Source organism: Phoca vitulina, unplaced genomic scaffold (assembly GCF_004348235.1).
Source record: "Phoca vitulina isolate PV1807 unplaced genomic scaffold, GSC_HSeal_1.0 scaffold9, whole genome shotgun sequence".
In the NCBI taxonomy this organism is placed as follows: Eukaryota; Metazoa; Chordata; class Mammalia; order Carnivora; family Phocidae; genus Phoca; species Phoca vitulina.
This window is the reverse complement of record NW_022589712.1, coordinates 32851542-32875991: the sequence shown is the minus strand read 5'-3', so window position 1 is coordinate 32875991 and position 24450 is coordinate 32851542.

Sequence of the window (24450 nt, the reverse complement as noted above, 5' to 3'; positions counted from 1 at the left end):
GCTTTTTGTTTGTTTATTCATTTGTTTTGGTTTTTAGATTTTACGTATGAGTGAATGTACACAACTCAACACCAAAACAGCAAACAGTCCAATTAAAAACTGGGCAGAGGCCCTAAATCGAAATTTTTCCAAAGAAGACATAGAAACATACGAAAAGATGCTCAACATCACTAATCATCTGGGAGATGCAAAGCACAACCACAATGAGATACTGCCTTATACCTGTCAGAATGGCTAAAATGAAAAGACAAGAAATAATAAGCGTTGGCGAGGATGTGGAGAAAAGGAACCCTTGTGCACTGTTGGTGGGAATGCAAACTGGTGCAGCCACTGTGGAAAACAGTATGGAGATTCCTCAAAAAAAAAAAAAATTAAAAATAGAAATACCATATAATGCAATATTTCTACTACTGGGTATTTACCTAAAGCAACCTAAGTGTCCAAAGCATCCATCAATAGATGAATGGATAAGGAAGATTTTTTTATATATACATACATACAGAATATTATGCAGTCATAAAAAAAGGACGAGATCTTGACAACTGCAACAACATGGATGGGCCCACAGGGTGTTATGCGAAGTGAAATATAAGTCAAGCAGAGAAAGACAAATGCCACATGATTTTCCTCATATGTGGAAACTAAAAAACAAAACAAAGGATAATTCGAGGGGCTATTATTCTGCCTACCAAAATGGCATGAAATACACAATTATTAGCTGTTGTTCACAGTCATTCATTCATTTTGAAGTTTCCTTGGTAAAACTATGCAGCAGTTAAAAAACAAAAAACAAACAAACAAAAAATCCACACACACAAAAGAATAAGGAAGAGCCCAGTGAAATACATTAGTAACAAAACCGTGGGCACAGAATGATACATGTGCAACAAACTAAGTCACTGTGGTCAATGGAAATTACTAAAAAGTATAGTACTGATGTGTATCTATTTATTTATTGGGGTTTTTTGTTTTTGTTTTTTTTTTTGGTTTTGTTTTGGGTGGGGTTTTTTTTGGTTTTTTTTTTTTAGCTTTTTTTGTAAAAGAGCCAAGGGTTCTTCCAATACCGTCTTATTTGTTTAGGTGTTTTTTTTTCTTCTCTCAGCTTTATTGAAATATAATTGACATACAGCACTGTAGAAGTTTAAGGTACACAACATAATGACTTAGGTTTATTGTTAAATGGTTACTACAATAAGTTTGGTTAACTTGTTTAGGTCTTTAACATCTGTAAAACAGGGCTCATTTAGAGAAGTTTACATGAGTAATGAGAAATCCTTGGTAAAGGAAAATGTATCTTCCTCCTTAGAATTCCCAATGCATTTCCATTTTGCTTATTTTGAACTATCTTTTCAAAGTCTTAGAGATTTTTAAATTATAGTCCGATCTCCTGATTTTAAAAAACCTCAAAATGATATTCCTGATTTTTTTAAATTAATAAACAAAAAACAATTTTTTTAAAGAAATAACATTTTTAAATTTTTTTTAAGTAATCTCTGCACCCAGTGTGGGGCTCAAACTCATGACCCCAAGATCAAGTGTCATACACTCTACCGACTGAGTCAGTCAGGGGCCCCCAAAAAGCCATTTTTAAAAAATACTTTAAGAGATTAGTATACCCTGCAACAAATAACCTCTGAAATAATTATCATGAAACTGGGGCTTAATTTGTGCCAGATCTGGCGACTTGGGTGTTCAGGGTGGGCCAGGAAGGGAGCACTAGGAAATGTGTTCTTAGGAGGCCTATGAAGAAAGAGATGGGGAAAAAAAAAAAAAAATCCTTTCTTTTGACTCCTAAAGTTCTGCAATTTAACAAAGCTCTCGTTACTCAAACATTCTTTTCCTTTTTGCTTTTCAATTTTTTCAACTTGTAAAATGGCATGGAATCATACATAATTTTATTTCTTTCCAATCATAATTTGATTGCATATATTTTCTCTGTAGTTACAACTGTTTGATAATGCAATTGCATTGCATGATGTACTGACTTGTAAATGCTTAAAAATGGGGGGGGAGGCGGTTTGCAGAGCTTTGAAAACATGCTCTGTTCAAACCAATCATCTACATTTAACTCGTGATAAGATTGCCAGTGGAGCGCATGAAACAGTAACTCTTCAGCTTCTCCCATGGACTTCGCAGATGCCTTCTCTTTATTTTCAGGAACGATTCTGGAAACGTGGATAAAGGTTCACAGGTGGTAGAGACGAGATTGCTGTAAAGAAAGATGTCTCAAGTTCATCCAGAAGCTGTTGACACTACTAAGGTGTAAACACTCTCTCTGTGTTCTTGAAATCATCAGTAAAATCTCTTACCCACTAAGAGTGTTTGGGGCATCAAGGGTTTATTTTGCTTATTTATCGTGGAAATTGTGAAAAGTCTGAGCACTTCACCTGTTCCATGAGATATGTTACAGGGCAGCAAAGAAACTGAACTCTTTTGGTGGGAGCCTAGGATCAGAAGAGGATGTGACCACAAGGAGGGAGTCAGGACTAACACAGGGAACAGAATGAATGAGGGCTTGAACCAATCTTATGTAGGTCTTGATAGACGGGGGACCTGAGCTGACACCTGCATTAGGCAACAAATCAAAATATTTCTCTGGCTAGCCTTGCACTGCCTTGCAAAGCCATTTTTAACTCTAAGTACTTTATAAATCAATATATACTCGTATAAAAGCTAAGTATATAATTATGTGTTTGCTTATCTTCCCGAAGAAAAGAATATCAAAAATATTCTGTATTTAGGAAATGCCCATGCAAAGTTGATGCTTTCTTCCTGATTTATTTTTTATCTCAACCGTTCAAGTTGGGGAATCATAAACAGAACTTTAAAAACCTCTCATATGGTTCCATACACTACATATAGCTGATTTTGATCATATTTCTATCCTATTTCTCATTTCCATTTCATATTCCTAGACCGGCAGCATGTTACTCCCCCTCTGTTGTAATTTGTGTTTCTCTGATTCATTTCTATGTTCCACACAACTTGACATTCATGTACATCCTTCCCCTGCTATTACTAGAGCCAATGACATCCTTGGAGTCAAATCCAGCGTCTTTTCTCTCCTTTCTTTTAAACCTTCCTTACCCAATCAGACCTTGGACTGTAATATTTTTCTTAATCTTCTGACTAGTATCAGCTTCATGGATATCCCGCACTCCTAGTACTTACCATGGCTAATTATGACTTTTAGGAAAAGGCCTTTTGTGTTTTCCTGGCCTACTCCTCTTTTTCTATTAGTATTTCAAAAACCCTAACTGGCCAAGTCCATTTTTTTTTATTATTGTGTTCATTAAATCTTTTTATGTATTACTATCTACATGTACATGACCCCAACATTGCTTACCCAGTGATTCTCATAAAACACACCCCGGATTTTCATGTCCTATTTTTGTTAATCCAAAAAAAGAATTATTTCTTGAACAACTTATTATGTTTTCAAATCCTCTGTATATGGACAATTTCAGGGTTTATTTTAGTATCTGATATTCTAAATTTAATATACATATTAAAGAGCCTGAGCACTTCACCTGTTCCGTGAGCTATGTTACAGGCCTTCACAGAAGCCCTGTCAATCACAGAAGCTATTTCGGCTGAAGTTTGAGCATAAAGAGTGATTTGACTGTAAGATGATCAGGAGTAACACAAGCGACAGAATAGAGAGGGTTTGAACTGATCTTATCATATATACATATAGATCATGTGTATATATATATATATATGAATATTTTTTAAAAGTTACCTGAGAGACAGCATTCTACAAAGAATGGATGGTAAATTATAAGAGCATTTTAGGAGCAGAGGGTTTGAAGAAAATGTTTACATAGCTTTTATTCTTTTCAATTCAGTTTCGAGCAGATATTCCTTAACTGAACATTTTGTGCAGGATGATATGCCAGGTTGTATAAGAGATTAAAAATAAATGCAGAACTTCTCTGCCTGGAGTAGTGTACAGACTAGACCACCTACTTCAGGATGAGCCATAATATAAGATGAAATACATAATGTTCCATAAGTTCTTCTGATGACGGAGAAACTTCATCAGGTTGGGTTAAGCTGGGTTTATATAAAAGTTTGATATAGGAAGTGGCATCACTGTATTTTTCTCTGTGACAGTACCTAGTACATCATAAATCCCATAAAGTACCAGCTACATGGGTGGATGGATGGGTTGGTGGGTGTGAAACAGACGAATAACATTTGAGCCAAATTATAATGGAAAAGAAAAAAAAAAAACAACAGGCAAAGGATATGGGAGCAAGACATTTTAAGTGGAGAGAAAACCAGGAACAGAAACTGTAGGTAGAAAATAGAGGTGTTTAGAGCAGAACAAATGGCTCAGTTTGGCGGAATGTCAGGTGTACAAGAAGAAATAGGAAAGTAAACTTAATAAGTTAATTCAGAGCTTCAAGAACCGAAGTCTCAGCACTGATCATCAGCCAGTGCAAATCCATATGGTGGTACCAGCTGCTAAAATACTGAAAGCTTCCATAGCAGTTGGGGAATAATATAATGGTAACTGCAATAAACAACACCAACTGGTAATAAAAAATTCTAATATGAATTCATTAGTCCAAGCTTAGAGTTGAAGGCTGTCACAACAACCATTGTAATCTGGGGCTCCCGTCCACCAACATCTGAGAGTATTTCCAACACTGTTTACCTGTCCAGCTGAGGTCACACAGCCTGAGTGCGTTCCTGAGCAATTTTACAAGCCCGTGCTCCATGAGAATAGCCGGTTTATCACATCTGCATTCACACTACTGCTGCTGCTTTTTTTTTTTTTAATTTATTTGTCAGAGAGCAAGCGCACAAGCAGGGGGAGGAGCAGAGGGAGAAGCAGGCTCCCCGCTGAGCAGGGAGCCCGATGTGGGGCTCCATCCCAGGACCCTGGGATCATGACCTGAGCCAAAGGCAGATGCCCAACCAAACGAGCCACCTAGCTGTCCCTTGCTGCTGCTTCTAAATGGTTTACTTTTTCCTTTGGTGACTGTCAACTGTATAGGTCATACATGAGCAACTTGTAATTCTTGTGTAGGTCTTAAGCGTGCAGTATTTTGAAAGTCATAAGTTTACATGAATAAATATTTTTGAACGAACCTTTAGAATGAGAGGCAAGATATTTTGGATAAGTTCATAACTTTTCTTATAAATAGAAGCCTGCTTTTCTGAATGCACAACAGAATCAAGAAAAAAGGAGATTTATACTGAATCTCAACGTAGGTTGATTTGATGCAAAAATTAAAACAGCCCAGAAGATCTTCTAAGACACTGCAAGAGTCAGCAGACATTACACACATTATTTGTATCTCTGGAGTGAGAAAAAAAATGATTTTTCAACAAAAATATAAGTGGATTATTATTATAATTGACAAATATTGGGATGCAAATGATGCTCCAAATGCCATCACTCAAAATTGAATTTGCGACACATTTACGCATTACATCAAAATGACAGTTGTGTTCTGTTAAATGTCATGACTCAAAGAAAATTTAGGTTTATATTACTATCAGTTATATAGTGAACACAATCTGTTATTTTCAGATTTTCTGGAACTTTAAAAAATGAACACTATGGATATATCATTACAAACTTGACTTATGGCATGAGCACACACATACTGAAATGAGAAAACCACATTTTGGAAAATGTACTAATTTATCAGTATCAACTATGTCTCAACTTTCATATGAAAGTATTTTAATATTTTAATTAAAACATGAAATTCACTATTTGTGGATAGTTTAATGGTTTTTGTTGGTCTCATGAAGGTGGAATAATATATATGAAATGACTTATCAAACTTTATGGTCAGAGTTCAGGAAAAATGGCTTCATTGAAAAATATTTATTGAATTTTGGAGAAAGTACCAGTGGAAAAGTACAAAAATTCCTGGATGTTCTAAGTTGGCATTTCACTCTCTGGATGATGCAATAAAATATAATTCAAGTAAATCCTTTTAAATCCTCTATTTCAAATGTGAATCAAATACCACAGAGAATTAAAGAATATGAGAGCTGATGTTTGAAATAACAAATTCAGGAAGATTATTTAAATCTGATGATCAGCATAGTCAAAAAAGGAGATCCTGAGATTATAAAATTCTCAAACACTATCTTAAAGGCTGGCATTTTTAAATGTGATTGATGTTGATTCACCACAAGCTGAAAGAAGTTTCACTCAATATTACGAACAGTATCACTGATGATAGAAGTCATCCTATGAAGAACTTTTTAAGAGTTGATGTCAAATAATGGTTCATATAAATATATTATTTACCTAGTGATGGCCATTGTCAAATTATGATGGCTATAATTTCTAAAACTCAACAATTTTGTAATTACTAGAATATTTTGATGAACAATTTGCATTACAAATTATACTAGTTTGGCCAATTGGATAGGTTGAAAGATACATAAATATCTGTATTTATATCTATATAGAGATGATAGAAGACGAATGGATGGATAGATAGATAGATAACCCATCCATACTGCATTTTAAAAAGTCTGAATATCATCACCTGCATTCTCTATGCAGCATGACAGTGGAAAGTTTATAGAAACACACCTGGGCTTGATCCTAACTCTGCCATTTACCAGCTATGTGACTTAGCAAGTTACATAGTCCCCCTAAAGGGATTTCCTCAGTTTAGGGAAGATGAATAATAATGCCTATTTCATAGGGCCATAGTAAGAGCTCATGAAATAGTGCACACAGACAGTGCTCCTGCTCCTCCCAGGAAAATCACACTGAATTCACTGGCCAGGCTGATACTGGCTTCTGACTCCATGATAGGGTGTTTACTATCCCATACTCTTTCCTCTGAAATCTGAAGGAAAAGTTAAAATTAGGGCCTTGAATAAGTGTGTTTGCAAAGTAAACACTACCTACTAGAAGCTTTGTTTTTTCTAAAGCCATCATGGTTGATGCAAATATTGATTTAATAGAAATATAAGCTCCATGGAGTTGCTCCTTGTCTATCTTACTTACAACACTTATCCTTAAGGCAGTGAACAGCCCCTGGTACAGAAGAGTAGTTTATGATGTGAATGACTGAATGAATTGCATTAATTAATCCTAAAGGAAAAAGGAGAAACTTTGAGTTACTAGAAAGAAGAAGCTTGAGAGACGAGGTCATGAAATCCATTCACACTACAAATTTATTACAAATATCCATTTTTTTCTTTTTCTTTTTTTCCCCCTGTACTTATTTGGATATTGCCTCTCAGCCTCCACATGATAGCTAGTAGGAAAAGAAATGAGCTAAATGTAAAATGTGAATTACAGCTTAGAGCAAGCCAAAATTTAAATTGCTGCTTGCAAATGGAGGGGCATGACCCTTTAGTTGGCCATGATTTTTAGTTTAGTAGGTTATCACCATCATTGATTTTTTTTTTTAAAGGAATAGAATAAAATAAAAAAAGACATATCTGAATGACACAGAGTCAGCATTATTTGATGGACTGTATTTCAGTGCCCCTGTGCCCCTATGTGTGTGTGTGTGCGCGCACGTGTGTGTGTTAGTTCTTACTGCAAAATCTATTATTTACTGTGGGACCACTGAAGAATTGAGACAGTCCATTTGGTTGCTTTTAGTTTCCCTTGGATGAAAATGCCACGTATCTGTCTCCTACCCTCTGCTCTTCTCCCTAAGATAGTTGGGGTGTGAGATGCACACGGAACACTGTGAGCCTGGGACCCCAGGCTTGGCTGTGGATATACTAAGTGGGGATCTAAAGGAACTTAAATGACCCCTTCTCTCTCAACACTACCTGCCTCTCAAGCTTGTTGCTTTACTGTAAAATTCTAAGAATCTGAATGTTATCCCCCTTTTTCTCCTTGTATTCCTACTGTAAAAATGTAAATCTCCCTCATTGACCCCTCCCTCTATCCTAGGAAGAAAGCTATGGATGCACTTTCATAACTGTCCAAATGTTATCCTGTCAGCATTTAGTAGAGTAAGAGGAGTAGCATTTCTCCAGGAGAACTTGAAGACAAGCATATACATCACCAGACAGAGTTCCTGCCCTGCCCAGCATTGGGTTTGTCATAGATGGGGCGGGGGGGGGGGGGGGGGGCGGCAATAGTCCAGAGCATATTCAGGAATTATCTGAGAAAACTTTTAACTACATAAACCACCCTGTAGCTGATATATTCTGCAAACAGAGGAGAGACACAACAAATTACCATGATTCTCACACTCATCCTTCCTCTGCCATCTCCACCATCATTTGAGACAAAAATAGTTTCTGGTTTTTATTTGAGTCCCTAAACTGGAACTGAAAAGAGACAATTTCCATAGTAAATGAATGAATAAAAATCAGTGTTGTTTTAATTGCATTGTGTGCCATTTTTTTTCTAGAATCTGATCATTTCTGCAGAGCTAGAAAGCCATATCTGAAATTTCAGAGAGCCAGCAGCTACATTGGGAATTTTTCTGTCCTCTGAGAGACTGAATATACAAATGGACAATGGCCAGACCATAGAGAAAATAAACTCTGATTTATAACCTACAGCAATCTTCCCAGGAAACCAACCCTTATCTATAGTAATCAGCTCAGCTTATCTATAGTAATCAGCTCAGCCAGCTAGTGGAAGTCAGACTGCTATCTCTACTAACAATCCAGGAAGCTAAACAGTAACTTCTGTTAACAATTGGCCCCTAAGGTCCAGGACTTGATTAACAACTGACAGCATCCCTAATTTTTGTCCCTTTCCAACTTAGGATCAACCAGAGAAAGTCAAATATGTACCCCCAACCAACATATCAGACGCTCTGCTTCTAGTTAGCTCACCTAGAGCCTCCCCAGGCCAACAGCCTCTAGTCAGAGCACACCCAAAGCCGCTTTTGTTATCCCCCCACTATAAAGCTTCCCACTCCTCTGCCCGCCTTGGAGTTGCTGCCAAATGCAAGTAATGGTGGTTGACTCCCATGCTATAGCAAGCTCTGAAAAAATTGCCTTTGATTTTCTCATTGGTTGGTTTTCATTTATTTCTACACGTCAATCCACAATCTTCTTGATTATTTTTATATTCTATCATTAACATATTGCCTTTTGCTATTTTGCCTTTTTACTGTTTATTTTACTATCTTGCCTTACTCTTGGCCTTTTCCTATTTATTTTTGGAAGGGTATTTGGTTTTGTACTTGAATTTTATACTAGTACATCAAAGGTTGGAATAGGTCTTAAATTAAGAATCCTTCATCTATTTCTTCTGAAAGAGCTTCGGTGGAGTCCAAAGTCCATCACAGAAGAGAAGCATTTCCGTGCAGCTGAACTCCCAGAGAGAAGTAGGTTTGTTGTGTATCATTTTGCTATCATTTTATAAATAGCCCACCCTTCATCCCTTTGCATAGCTGAGATTATAGCTTAGAACTGCTCACCAGTGAGAACTTATGACAGAACTTCCTAGGGTTTTATTTTGTTTTAATGCATTACATTTCTAAAATATTCTCTTCGGCTTTCTTACGAATAGTCCTACATTTAGATTAACTTAGAGTTGACATATTTAGATATAAGTATTATTTAGGCTAGCATATAATATTTATTGTTTTAAAAAGCATTCTAGACTTATAAAAATGATAGATTTGTATGGGTAGAAAGAAATAATAATACAAATCTAATATGGGCTGTTAATGTTGCAGAATTAAGTTTAAATACTGAAATTAATAGGTCCTTTTATCTTACCATTAAAGCCTTTTTGATTTACACTTGAATAAATGTGTCACATTTGAAAATGACAAGGTTATTATTTTCTCCTTTTAAGAATCCAGAATATTTCTTATCTTTATTTTTAGATACCTCTTAGATGTGTTGAATTTGGGGGGATATTAAAATAAACGTTGCCAAAGTGTCTGAATCAAAGGATTAATGTACTAGGCCACGTTTTCGAGGACAATAAGATCAGGAAAGATTAAAGGAATTAGAAATTGCTTTGTTAAAGGAAGAAAAAGGAAATAAGTAGATGTCAGATGATATCACCCAAAATCAGTCCATCAGCTACATCAATTAGAGACCAACTCTAGGCTGAGCTATAGAACAATGCGCTTTTCTGGACTCCTCTGCCTCCATTGCAAGAGTTTTATTATCTAATGGAGGAAAAAGAGCAAGTAATTGTAAAATAACTGAGCAGTAAATTGACAAAATCATTATAAGCATAAACTAAAGAACCCCAATGAAAGGGTTATAAAACCAACTGGCACCCAGATCAGTGGTCAATCAAACACACACCACATAGCATTACTGAAAATTTTAGCCGGGGGGAAAATATTAAAGTGCCTGTAACTCAGGCCCTACCTTGGCTTAAAAAGAGAGAAAGGGGTGTGGGAGGGGGTGGAGAACAGTCAAAAGTTATGAGCATGTTTAACCTTGAGCAATGTAGAAATATTTTCCTCACTGGCACCCTGGAAATACGTCCTTAGCCTACATTGAAGGCATTATGAGAAAAAGTTTCATGAGCCTCAACCTCGCACTGCTATCAAGAAGCTATTGAGGGCAGCATTCCCAGAATTACTGAACGCCCTCTCTGTGCAGACCCAGGGGAGAAATTCCTCTTTGTTATCAACACCAAGAATAGTTGCACTGCTCCTGAACACCTGGCTCATCTGGTCCTGTGGACACTAACTGTTATAATTAATTGCATCTCTCTCTTTGAGGGTTGGCACCAAAAGGCTTAGATCCAAATTTATGGCCTTCCTCTGGCAAGTGGACAGAGTCATACACCATGTGTTTTGTATACTAAATTTATCTTATTTTTCCTACCCTAATTTTTCTCTGACCTGATTTTCTCACCCAGTTATCTTTTTCATTTGGGTTCATCTTATTGTAGTACATGCATTTTATCAATGACTTCAAATCCTTTCTAGAATCTAGTGGTGTAGAACTAGATACCACCAATTAAAGTTGAATAGATAATTACGTGTTGCTGTTCCAAAGTTTCATGCTCTATACGTATTGTTTCCTTTCCTAGAAAACCTTTCCACCTGTCCATGTGGAAAAAAACAAACAAACAAACTCATTTTCTCAGGCCCAGCTGAAAAGCTGAATCCGCTATGGAGACTTTGCTGACCGCCACACCCTTGGGAAGAAGTGACCACTTTCTATTTGCATCACACTGAATTGAAACATTTCTTTACATGTCTTTCCTTCTAGAAATTACCCTTCTTGATGGGAGAGACTCTGTTATATTCATCTTTATAGCTCCCATGCCAAGCTCCATTAGTCCGTGTTGGAAGAAAAGGAAAGAAGAAGGGAATTAAGAGAAGAGAAAAAAGGAGGGAGGGAAGAAGAAAGAAGGAAGATATTGAAAAGCTGGAGACAAAAGAATTCAGCTCAAAAGGGAGGAATGCTGCATTTATGATCAAAGATTGAAGGATTTTGTAAAAAAAAAAAAAAATGTATTTTTTATTGCCCTGCTTTGTTTTCATTCAGCCAACCAGTTGTTTCTTGCTTGTTCCTTCCATTGTTTCCTAATGTCTACAAATAATTTGTGCTAAATTGAATGATTCCAAAAAAGCCATCTGAAATATGATATGAGAAGCATTTTAAGGAGGAGAGTGCTGTGATTTCACAGAGAAAATGAGCTAACTTTTTCTCTCATTTCTGCCTGTCTCAAAGGTCCCAGCTGGTGAGGGGCTTCTGAGAACAGCTGGGTTTGACACGTCCCTTGTTTCACCTTCTCGACCCCAAGTGGAGTTTGACGTTGCATCACAACAGTCTGGCTAGGTGCTTTGTGATCAACAAAATAATGCCTGAAAAATGAGGAAGATGGGCTAGGAATAAAGGCACATCTGGGCAGAGGCCTCATAATTCATGATCAGAAATTCTACTTTTACCCGAGAGACTCTCACGAGTCTTCCCAGACTTCTGAGAAGACAAGTGACTTAATTAAAAGCAAAGTCTTGATGAGGATGCTTTTGGCAATTGCGTAGGAAGGTGAACTGGAACTGGGGAGGCTGGGGAGTAGGCGGACACATAATCACAACTCTCTAGGTGTACACCTAGCCTCTGAGTTATTAAGTCTGGGAGAATCCCTTCAATGGATTGATTTTGTGTTGAAATGCAGTTTGTTGCCTGAGGTTAGGAAGACCTTTCTCTTTTCAAATTAAGTAAACTGTGACAGCTGAGACTTTCTTTTGAAACAGTTCTGGAAAGTTTCTCCATGAAATTTGAAAGATAGCTCATCTCTCCTTCAGAGCCATCCTTATGAGGCCATAGGCAGCACGAATGGGGAAGGCAGAGAATCTGGGGAGGGCAATCTAGTGGGACACCCCAGGGAACTGCCAGGAGGACAATCTTGAAGTAGATAATTTTCTTCTTCCCTTTCTGCCCCACTTCCTTCCCATGCCACCCTCAGTTCCTACCACAAAAATGATCTCAACAAGACTTTGATTTCCCCACATGTTTATATCTCTGGCCTGCACCATCCTTGTGTCCTTCTGTGGTAAACAGAATTCTGAGACGCTCCTGCAAGATTCCTGCCCTTTGGTGTACAGACCCTCTAAAACCCCTTAAGTGTGGGTGAGATTGTAAATATAGTGAATTTAGTTTTCAGGATTAGGTTACATTATACAAAAGAAATAAAGGTCCAAAAAAAGTGGACTTTGAGTTTATCAAGAGGAAGATTATCCTAGGTGGGCCTGACCTGAAGGTGAACCTTGAAAACCTTTGGGAAGGGCAAAACTGGAAGTGAAAGAATCTTCTGGTTGTGAAGAGACAAACTGCCATGTTTTGAAGAGGACCCCACTGAAGAAATCACAGGCTGCCTCTGGCAGCTGAGAACAGCCCCTGACTGACAGCCAGCAAGACCAGAGAAACCTTAGTCCTACAACCACAATTCATTATATTCTGCCAACAACCACATGAGTCCAGAGAAAGACCCCAAGTCTCAGATGAAAACAAAGCTGAGCTAACACCTTGATTTCAGCCTGGTGAGACCCTACCAGGAGAACCGACCAGGCCACACCTAGACTTTTGATCTGCAGAACTGTGAGACAATAAACAGGTATTGTTTTAAGCCATTCAGTCTGTGATAATTCATTACCCAGGGATATAAAAATAATACACTTTCTATACACTATCTCCTACCTTCTTCCACTGAATAATTTCAACCCCCCCTGAGCTCCTGCTGGAGAGTCACCCCATGCGTGAGCCTGTCCCCACCCCTCTCCTCCCACTGCCCCAACCCTTCCCCGAAACAGGCCAGGCTAAGTACCTCTTCTTTGTTCTCCTGAAGCAGTGATTCTCAAAGTCCCCAAGAAAATTTTATGGGGCCCACAAGGACAAAAATATTTTCATACTGATGCTACACACCATTTGCCTTGTTTTACTGTGTTGTAAGCAGTATGGGTCACACTACTGGAAGCCAGCATGAATCCAGGCAGTGACGCCAGAATATTCTAACGGTCTTCACTGCTATGTACTCACAGTGAAAAATACTAATTTTGTTACGTCTCAGCCCTCAAGTACAGTCTTTTTAATTCTGACCAGCAAAATGGGACGTACACATAAAGCACTCCTGCTGCCTATCAAAGCTTGATAGTTGTCTTAAAGATCCGCATGATGTCTGACTTGCAAGCTGAGCTAGGTAGGTTTTTTCTTTTTTTTCATGGAATACCATTTTTACTTGAAAGAATAACTAATAAACTATGGCTCTTCAGTCTTCTATACTTGGCAGGTGGGCATTTTCTCAAAAGTGAACCAAGTTAGCCAGTCACTATAAGGAAAACTATTGGTAGTATTTGTTGCCAATAATAAAATTAATCTTTTGAGGGAAAATTAGAATTTTGATAAACGTGTATTGGCCACCATGCATTTGACAGCTTCCTAATTCTTAAAGACATTTCTAATCAGTGATTAGATTACCTCAATGATAATATTCGTGATCTTTAAAATATCGTATATTAAAATATGTCAACACTTGAAAATTCTGCATAACTCAGTGAAACAGTATTTTCCAAACAACCAACGCACTGTGTCACAAAATCATACATTGGAAGAAGATTAAATCAAAATGCAAAATATGCCAGTGGAGTTCAATGCAAAACACAAAAAGTTCACTAATATAGCTTCGGATTCCACATTGCACCTACCCTAAAAGAAATTACTACTTTCTGATTTTGATGTATTATCAAAAAAGAATATACCCAATTATTTGAAAAGCCTATTACAATACTCCTCCCTTTTCATGTCTCATATCTGCATGAACCCAGATTTTCTCATATACTTCAAACAAAACAACTTACAATATATTGAATGCAGACACAAATATGGGGACCCAGTTGTCTTCTATTAATCCAACTATTAAAGAGATTTCTAGGGGCGCCTGGGTGGCTCAGTCGTTAAGCGTCTGCCTTCGGCTCAGGTCATGATCCCGGGGTCCTGGGATCGAGCCCCACATCGGGCTCCCTGCTCCGCGGGAAGCCTGCTTCTCCCTCTCCCACTCCCCCTGCTTGTGTTCCCTCTCTCGCTGTGTCTCTCTCTGTCAAATAAATAAAATCTTTAAAAAAAAAAAAAAAAAAAAGAGATTTCTAAAAGTGTTAAATAACGCCACTCTTACCAGTACTTTTTTAGTTTTAGAACATAGTTATTTTTCAGAAAATATATTTTTAATGTGAACATACAATTGGTTTATTCTTTTTAAATTAATCAATAAATACTTTTAATTTCTCAATTTTAATTTCTAATGGATAGATTGTTAGATATCTATTGTTAGATAACCAAAGCTCTGTGGAGTCCTCATTAATTTTTGAGAGTATAAAGTAGTCCTGAGACCCAAAAAGTTTTGAGAACTGCTTGTCTTATACTCTTATTTGGGGATCTATGCTATATTGAGATTATCTTTCTGGTGTTGTATTTCTACTTGGACAGTGAATGCCTGCTGAGTACAATGACAACTGATGTGTCTTTTTTTCCCAAGTACCAAGCACAGAATTCAGTATATAGTAGATGCTTAAGAAACATTTGCTATTGAGCTTCAAGTTCACTGTGGTGCAACCCTTCCCCACAGAAATAACAATGCCATTGTTGAGTTAGGAAATGTACCCTAAAGTAGGAAAATTATATATTCTGCTTTTTATTAAAGTGCCATATGAGTTATAAAGACAGAAGTAGCAACATTTAGAAATTTGTGAAGATAAAATACCCAAAATGCCTTTATATTTAACAATTGTTGTAAGATGAACATATTTGAAAATTCTAGGTCATACAAATATTTCAAGAAATATTTACAGCAAAGTTCCAGTTAATTAAAAGAAGTTGAATAGTCTTTTTTTGTTCTTTCTATACTTATAACACAAAATTATATTTGACTTTAAATTGTGAGGACAAAAACTCTACCACCCTGAAAAGCATCTGGGATACTAGAAATACCCAACCACGATAAAATAAAAATAAAATTCTGTTGTGAATAAGTGCATCAATATAAGGGAGAAACAGATCATAATTTAAAGTTACCTGTAAATACTGAGCTCAAAACAGAAAAGTGAGGGTGTTGCTAGGAGATAAAGTGAAAACAATCACCTGTTTTTATAGTCAAAAGCATTTTATCCATTTAATGTGTTTTCTTTCATTTTTGCAACTGCTCTAAAAGACATTACTTCCTACCAGAGGCATGATTTGTGATCTGTACCTGCACAAAAGAATTTTTTACAGGGGGGGAGTGAGTTTTGCTCAAAGATGCCAACTAAAGGAATCTTTCATTGGCCAAGATAAGTTATTTTTACTGATGATAACTATCTGGTCCCTAAGCTTGCAGCAGCCTGAACCAGTCCACGGGCCCCAATAACTGAGCAACAGGTGTTTCCCAGGCCACCAGCCAAGAGCCACAGTGGGGTCACACTCAGAAACAAGAGAACAGCAATTTGTGACTTGGCTCCACCAGCTGGCTCCCTGGAATGCAGCACCTCCAAATCCCCCCCTCTAGCTCAGAGAAAATACCTAGGTCGTCCTGCACCTGCTGCCCTTCCCAGCTGCTGGCTCGTGGCTCCCAGTTCCCTGACCTATACCCAGAGAATCCTGGAGCTGCTAGTGCCCGCCCTGCCACCCTCACTCTCTCTCAGGGAGGCCAGATGGTTCCACTGAAAATACTTCTCCCTTGTTCACCCTCTTTGAACTGGTCATTTCTGGTTTTATTGTCCGAAGGTTGAAGTAAGAAAGTAGCTCTGTGTAGTGTGCTCACTATCACCAAAAAAATAATAAAAAATAAAATACTATTTTTGCTGCTCATGTTGTTTTTGCTATTGTTTTATGACACATAGATATAGATATAGCGCCTTACTCCTCTAAGGACTTTGGCATTTGTCCACAGAGTGCCAGACCTTATGAGACCGAGCAACATAGCACGATGCTCTTAAACAAGTGGCATGGTTCCCAGTTAAACCTTCTGGACTCCTGAGATGTCCCACTGCTATGGACTTAATTGTGTCCCCCCCCTCCAAAATCCATAGGTTGAAGCCCTAACCTTTAAATGTGATTGGATTTGGATTTAGGGCCTTTAAGGGCATGATGAAGGGCCTCGAAGTGCATAATTAAGGTTAAGTGAGGTTGCAGAGGTGGGGTCCTAAGCCAATAGGACCGGTGTCCTTACAGAAGAGGAAGAGATACCAGGCATACGTAATGCACAGAGAAGAGGCTGTGTGAGGACACAGTAAGAAGGCAGCCATCTACAAGCCATGGAGAAGGGTCTCACCACAAACCAACCTGCCAGCACCTCGATCTTGGACTCCTAGCCTCCAGAACTGTGAGAAAATATCTGTGGCTTAAGCCCCCCAGTGTATGATGCCCTGTTACAGGAGCCCTAGCAGAGGAATGCACTCAGTGAAATGACTACACACAGGAGATCCAAGAGCACAGGAGGGCCTATTACAATGGAACACATTATTGAGAACATTTCTGGAAAACTGAAGATGGATAAAAGCTCATTGGTAGATGAAACAGCTGAAGAGAGCACAAACCTGATTATAAGGAGGCAGCATTCAAGATGAGAAGGAATCTGCTGGTCTGACCCCTGGAGGATGGAAATGAAAAGTGACATTTTCATCACCCACCTCAGTCCCACACCAAAACAAAGACAGTTACCATTTGTCCCTAAAGACAGAGTGAAACAGTGGAGAGGAAGTAAGCCTTCTAACGTAGTGGATGTCGGTGACCTAGATTTAAAGCCTCTCACATGAGAGTCTGTGGTCTAACAGGCTTCTTACACGTGTACCAAATACTATACTGTTGGATGCAATTCTTTTGAACTGTTAGTCAACACCCAGTACCACTCTGCAGAATTTTTAGGCAGAATTCATCCTCAGAAAAGAGAATTTGAGGTAGAAAATCTTGAACAAGAGCAGAGAAAATTCAAACATATTTAGTCCTTCTGACTTAGAACAAAGACAACCAAAGTTCATCAGGCATTGAAACAGCAGGCTGAAAGAAAATGAATAAATTAAACAAAAAAACTGACACTGGAGGGAATAGAAATGCTCCAGGAAAAAGAAGAAAAACTTTCTAAATACTCAAATGTATGTACTTAAGATGAGTCATAAAATGAAAATAGGATGCTGTAAAAAAAAAAAAAGAAAGAAAGAAAGAAAGAAAGAACAAAACCCTCTTGTATTAGTTATCTATTGCTGCATAACAAATGATCACAAACTCAGAAGTTTAAATCAGTAACCATTTATTATCTGTTTCTGTGGGCCATAGTTCAACTGAGCCCTCTGTTTAGGGTCACACAGAGCTGCAGGCAAGCTCTGCATGTACTGGGCCATGTACTAATGTGGAAGCTTAACTGGGGAAGAATTCACTTCCAAGGTTACAGATATTGTTGGCAGAATTCTTTTTTTTTTTTTTTCCTCCGTTGTAAAACTGAGGGCCCTGGCTTTTCGCTAGCTGTCAACTAGGGTCACTTTAGCTGCTAGAGGCTGTTCACAGTTGCTAAGGGCTCTCCGCACTTCTTTGCCAGTAGGACTTCTCCAATATGGCCACTTGCTCCACCAAGCTAATAGGAAGAGTCTATAGAGCAAGATGAAATATTTTGTGACACGATGTAATCAGAAGTAGTTTCCCCTCTGTGGCCTAGAAGCAAATCACATACTCAATGGGAGGAGAATATAGAAGGGTGTGAATACCAGGAGGCAGGATCATGGGGCAACCAGCCTGGAATCTATCTGCCACACCTCTGAAAGATTAAAATTTTGGCTGCTTACATTTTAATAATTCTATAGAAATATTATTGAATTATTGAATACAATTGTTAAACTTCCAGAATATCAAGCAAAAAAAAAAAAAAAAAAAAAGAACAACAACAACAACAACAACTTATGAGAGAAAAGGCAAAAGAAATTAAGGTGGTTTGACACCTGAGGAACGAAGATAAATAGAGTTTGCTTTGGGGGAAGATGCAAGTGGAAGAGAAGGGATGTAGGAGGAGGAAGGGCATTAATAACCCTGGTAAAAATGAAAATATTTTTTGTTCTTGTCTTTATGTGTTATAGGAGCCTGGAGGGGGGCCATTTACTACTAATCGTGTGACTTTACACAAGTTACTTTTCCTCTGGGAGCCTCACTACACTCCTCCATAAACTGAAGATAAGAATACTTCCCATCACATCACTTCTGAGGACAAAAGGAAATATGCAGGTAAAGCACTTGGCACAGGACCTGGTTCAGAGTGAGCTCAGCTAACCTTGATGCTCTATGCAGTGCTTCTGCAGATCATGCACTTGCTAGAGCCTTCAGCAAAGGCCCAGAGACTGTTTCCACATCTTTGGGAATTTGCATCTGCTCACACCAGAGTGAGCACTGCCTCTCCTCCCAAATTGGGGGATTAAAGAGCAACTTCAGGTCTTCTGTGAAAATAAGACCACCAACAGGGAATGTTTTGAACTATGACTTTTGCCATTACTGAAAGATCTGCATGCACGGAGAAATGAGGGGAGCATCCACTAGCCAGACTTCTGTACCTTGGTTCTTAACACATCTGTTTCAAAACCAGCTTAGGAGCCTCACCCCTCCACACCCCCCAACACAGATACATCTACTTGGAACTTATAGACCTAAAAGAGAGAGACCCTTATGCCCTCTTCTAAAAAAAAAATAGACATTTCATGTATATTTGAACAGTGATGCAAATATACATTTTGCAAACTAAGATGGTAAGAATAAACAGATAGTAGTAAAATCTACCTCTGGAAGGAGGTGCAGACATACATTTGAAATGAAATTGAATCAGGGTATTTTTAAAATTTTTTTTTTTGGTATAGTTGACCCACAATGTTACATTAGTTTCAGGTTGTAAAACATAGTGATTCAACTTCTCTATATGCTATGCTCTGCTGGGCTCACCACAGGCTTAGCTGCCACCTGCCACTATACCAGGCTATTACAGTATCACTGACCACATTCCCTATGCTGTGAATCAGGGTATTTTTATCAGTTGTGATTTTAGCTTATAGAATACCTGACATACCTTCTTTTGAATATGGAATCGCTGATTTCCCTCATCACTTTCAGCATGCGCACTCCTTCGTGTTTACTTTATCATCAAGTTCTTCATTTGCTCAGAAAATCAGTTCCCTGGGGTGGCATGCAACCAAATCTCTACCGTAACTCTCAGACTAGTCTGACCCGCAGATACGGGCTGGGCCCTGCCCTGGAGACCCCTCACCACAGGCACGGTGTTCTCAGGTCCTCTAAATAGGAGTTTACAGTTCTCTTGTTCCTCTCCTTTACCTGAGTATTGTACGTTTTTTAAATTATTTTTTAAGTAATGCATGTATATTTATAAGCAGTACAGAAAGGAACAAAATTTCCTTCCCCTCTGCTTAAACACTGAAATCACTGCTAACAATTTCTGGTGTGCCCTGAAAAAATTTTACATCTGTATTTTATCTTTTGTTAACACAAGACAAATAGTGATGAGACACCAAATGATCAGACCATTCTTTTTTGTTTTGTTTTTTTTAATGGTGAAGGACAGTATTTTTTTTTTTATTATGGTAAATTAGCCACCATGCCATTCTAACATTTATTAAGATAAAAACTGCCACCTAAACAAATTTTATCTGAAAATTCTAGTGCTTAGAGCACAAAGTGTAGCAGATTTTCATGTGTGGCTCTTAAGTCCTTCTATGTATACCAGTCCTGCCTGAAACTGAAGGGGTCTTGATACACCGATATGAGGAAACCAGCCATTTTCTTTTCTGGTTAGAAAAATCCAAATAGAACCACCTGGTAGTTTGGGGAACTCTGGCAATGAAACTCCACTCAAGCAGTCTGATATTATTTGAGATGTTGAAAACCTTGGGGAAATATTTCCCTAAGTCATAACAGGATATAAACAGCCCCATAGTAAAACAATAACAGTAACAGGACATAAAAGCATTGAGTCAGAAGTGCTAAAATTCATCCCTATTTTTCTGGAAAGGTTGAGGAAATACCTTGCTACTCACTTAATCTGGTACAGACTCCGTTATTTTTATTATAAATTTACATATCCTATTTACGTCATATGGTTATTATAGGATTAAATGAAATACTAAGTCTAAAAATCCTTTCAAAGCCAAAAATCATCATTGTCATCATTACGTTTTAAACGTTAATGGCTTGTTTTCATTTCCACATTGAATTTTTCCCCAAGAAAGAGAAAAATGATGGTATACCATGAAAAGCCTTTTTGTATTCATGAATAATCCTATCCCAAGAGAGATTAAAAAATAACAAACAAAATGCTACAAATATAATTTCTTTTTGCCTGACTTCTAGTTGATAATATATATGCACAATCATGTCAACTGCTTATAAACACCTCACTGAAGGGAATGTCACATTTATAAAACCTTAGCTGAACTCACTCATTAGTAGCCAATAATTATGAAAAGAATACACTGGTTCTTTACCTATAACATGTTTTAAATTGATATTTTTATTAGATAGTAAATTCAATATCGAGTCCATCGATTCACACACTGTGTTTGACAGGATGGCAGGAACACTGCAAATAGAAATAAGGTGATCTAATAAAGCAGTGTTTGAATCCTTAACCTTTGTCAATATTGTAAAATAATGTCTAAACAAAGGTTTCTAATACTAAAGTCTGGTGAGTTGTCCCTTTCATCATGATTAATAAACCAGCACGCTGTTATTCAAATTCTGAATCATAAGTTGAACAGAATGCAGTAACATCACAGGATTCTTGTCAATTTGACAGGTTCTCTGCCCCACCCTTTCTTCATTTTGCAGTGATTTACCATAAGAACATCTATCAAGTGATGAACAGCACAACACCAGAAGTACAATTCTGAAATGGGAATGTAATAGCATCATTTGAATAGGTATACAGTCAATTCTCAGTTGGTTTGCCCTTGGGGAGACAGAATAGATACATGAAGTCATAAAAAGCGCTATAATTTCAAAGCCTCTTGTTATCAAACCCATTCATCATCACCACCATCTTGATTAAAAAAGACAAAAAAACTTAAACGAGCAGGTTAACTTTTCTATGCCCAACACAAAACAATAACCAGAAAATGTCTCTGCCTCAGAATTACTCAAATATCCATGAGAATCATTTCTGGCCCCTATTTTTCCATTTCATTCTCTTGAATAAGTGTTAGTTCAAGAGGTTGACATGCTAGACAATGGAGGAATCTGGACCAATCAACCAGATAATTGCTGCCACCATGAAGGAAGCCAAGAGAAGAAGGGCCAAAATCCAAATATTTTTGTCCTCTCAAAACTTGTCCAAACAAAGCCCTGAAAAAGTGATGTAGCCTTGAATTTGAGCCTAGGTAGATGCTAAGGCAAGACCTCAGATGTGTTGTTTTTCTGGAAAGAGAGTATGGGGGAAGCCATGGCCTAAGTGTGGAAGTAGGAGATGGGGGATGAGGTTCTCTGTCCCTTTCCCCTTACACAAACACACACACACACACACACCCAATCCCACATCCAACGTTGGATATTGTGGAAGGAGGAAAAAGGGCCCATTGTGAGAACCATCCTCACAGCACAACGTGCCATGTCTTGTGCCCTCCTTTCTAGCCATAAGCAGAAAATCATTGAGGCTGAACTTTCCAACTGGCTGCCCATCAACAGGCTAAACTAGCTGTCCTCCCACCACATGGCTGGGAGGGAGAAGACTCAATCCCAGGGGAGGGTGAAAGTAGAACTGGGAGGGGGGGAGGAGTACACAATTCTGGCATCCTCCCATCCCCATCAAATGAGCAGGGACTTCAGAGCCTCTTTGAACACATCCTCAGACATTATGAAATGACAATAAGGCACACTCTTGGCAGAACAAAAAAAGTACCCCATCTGTTTTCTGGGTGTAAGTAAAGAGCTGACCCAACTGTTGCTAAAGAAGGAAGGTTTGGGGATAGAGCCTATGGATAACTTCATTTCTGGGTACAGCATCTTTTTCCTTTTCTCTCTTTCTCTGTAGCTGATGAGGAGGTTTGCGATGACAGCGGCCTTCTCTCTCAGACCCAGCGTCCACTTAGGATCTTAATAGGAAGATATGGAGGCAAATTCATTATCCTCTTTTTCCTACTGGGGCCTTGTGAGTGTCAAACAAAGGGAAGGAATGAGAAGGGAGAAATTCCATACTTGAGCCCCTCATCCTACAATGCAACCTTTTCACAACTTCAGGAAAGAGGCAGATATGGGCCCATCCCAGGGGAGACCCATCTCACAACCACAATCTTTTACATGAGAAAGGATTTAACTCTGTCAGGACTAAAGAGAAAGGGGATGGAGCAAAAAAACCTATCCAGAACCATCAGAGAAGGCTACACCTGACACTCTCCTCTCTCTTGCATGAAATAGAGCTATTTCTCTAGGGTTGAGGAGCTCTGATGTGAAGGCCGTATGTGCATGTAGCCAAAGGAGAATGTTTAAGCCTGCTGAAATAAATCAATCTTTTGGCCTCCTCCAGCGATCACATAAATAAATATGCTCTGAAAAATATTATTAAAACTCATAGCCCCAAGAAGTTATAGGTTTGTGTTGGCGAAAGTAATTACAGAACTAATTCCATTGTGTCACTGTAAATGCCTTCAGCTTGGTAACCTGTTGACATGACAAGAATGGCTACTGGTGAAAATAAAATCCAGTTTCCTGCTTTCTTGAGTTTACTTTGGACAAAATGCTTCCTTACTTTGTTAAAACGCAGGATTTTGCCCATGACAGTCAATATAATAAACGAGACCAACAGTCTGTGCCACATTTATACTCAGGATCTATGCAAAATAGGCACATAGGCTAATGGGGACAAATAAAGAGATACTACTGTTGGGCAGAGAACGACTTAGATCAGTGGGTCCTAAACTACCTGTGCATCAGATCACCTAAGGAGCATTTTCAAACTACAGATGTCCATCCTCCACCCCCAGATGTCCATGTGAATTCATCTGTCTAGGACCAAGGCAGCCACGTTTATGCAAACTAAGATCATTGATTCAACATTCAGTACATATTTACTGAGAGCTTATTATGAATCAAGATTATCAGCATATAGCAGTGAATAAAACAAAAACAGTAATCTCAACCTTTATGGAATTTACATCTGTTGAGGGAGAAATGCAATAAATAAGATAAATAGGTAGGGCACCTGGGTGGCTCAGTTGGTTAAGCGACTGCCTTCGGCTCAGGTCATGATCCTGGAGTCCCTGGATCGAGTCCCGCATCAGGCTCCCTGCTCAGCAGGGAGTCTGCTTCTCCCTCTGACCCTCCCCCCTCTCATGTACTCGCTCTCTCTCATTCTCTCTCTCTCAAATAAATAAATAAAATCTTTAAAAAAAAAAAAAAAGATAAATAGGTAAAATATATAGCACATTAGTGGGGCTTCTGGGTGGCTGAGTTGGTTAAGTGTCCCTCCCTTGATCTCAGCTCAGGTCTTGATAGGGTTGTGAGTTCAAGCCCTGCATGCCCAGTGTGGAGCCCACTAAAAAAAAAAAAATTTATATATATATAATGTTAGGAAGTAATAAGTGCTAGGAAGAAAAATGAAATGGAAGAGAAGAGAAAGTTTGGGAGGGCACAATTTTAAACAGAGTAGCCAGAAGGTGATGCTTTAGCAAAAAGTAAAAGAGGTTAGAAAGTAAGCCAAGAAAAATCTGAAGGGAAAGCATTACAGTAGATGAAACAGCATGTGCAATAGTCCTGGGGTAAGAATGTGGCCAGCCTGTGTCCAAGAATAATGAGGAGGCAGTGTAAGCTGAATTGAGTGAGGGCAGAGGAGAAGAGCAGGAGATGAAGACAGAAAAATAATGAGGGGTCTTGTGGGCAGACGTATAGACTCTAGCTTTTACTCTTAGCAGGTCTGAGCCGAGGAATGATCTAATCTGCATCCACTCTCCAACCAGTGTCACTCTGGCTACTCTTGACAATAGACTGAAAAAGAGTTAAAGGGGAAGCAAGGAGACCCCCTAGAAATCTATTGACATAATTGAGGCCATAGTGGCT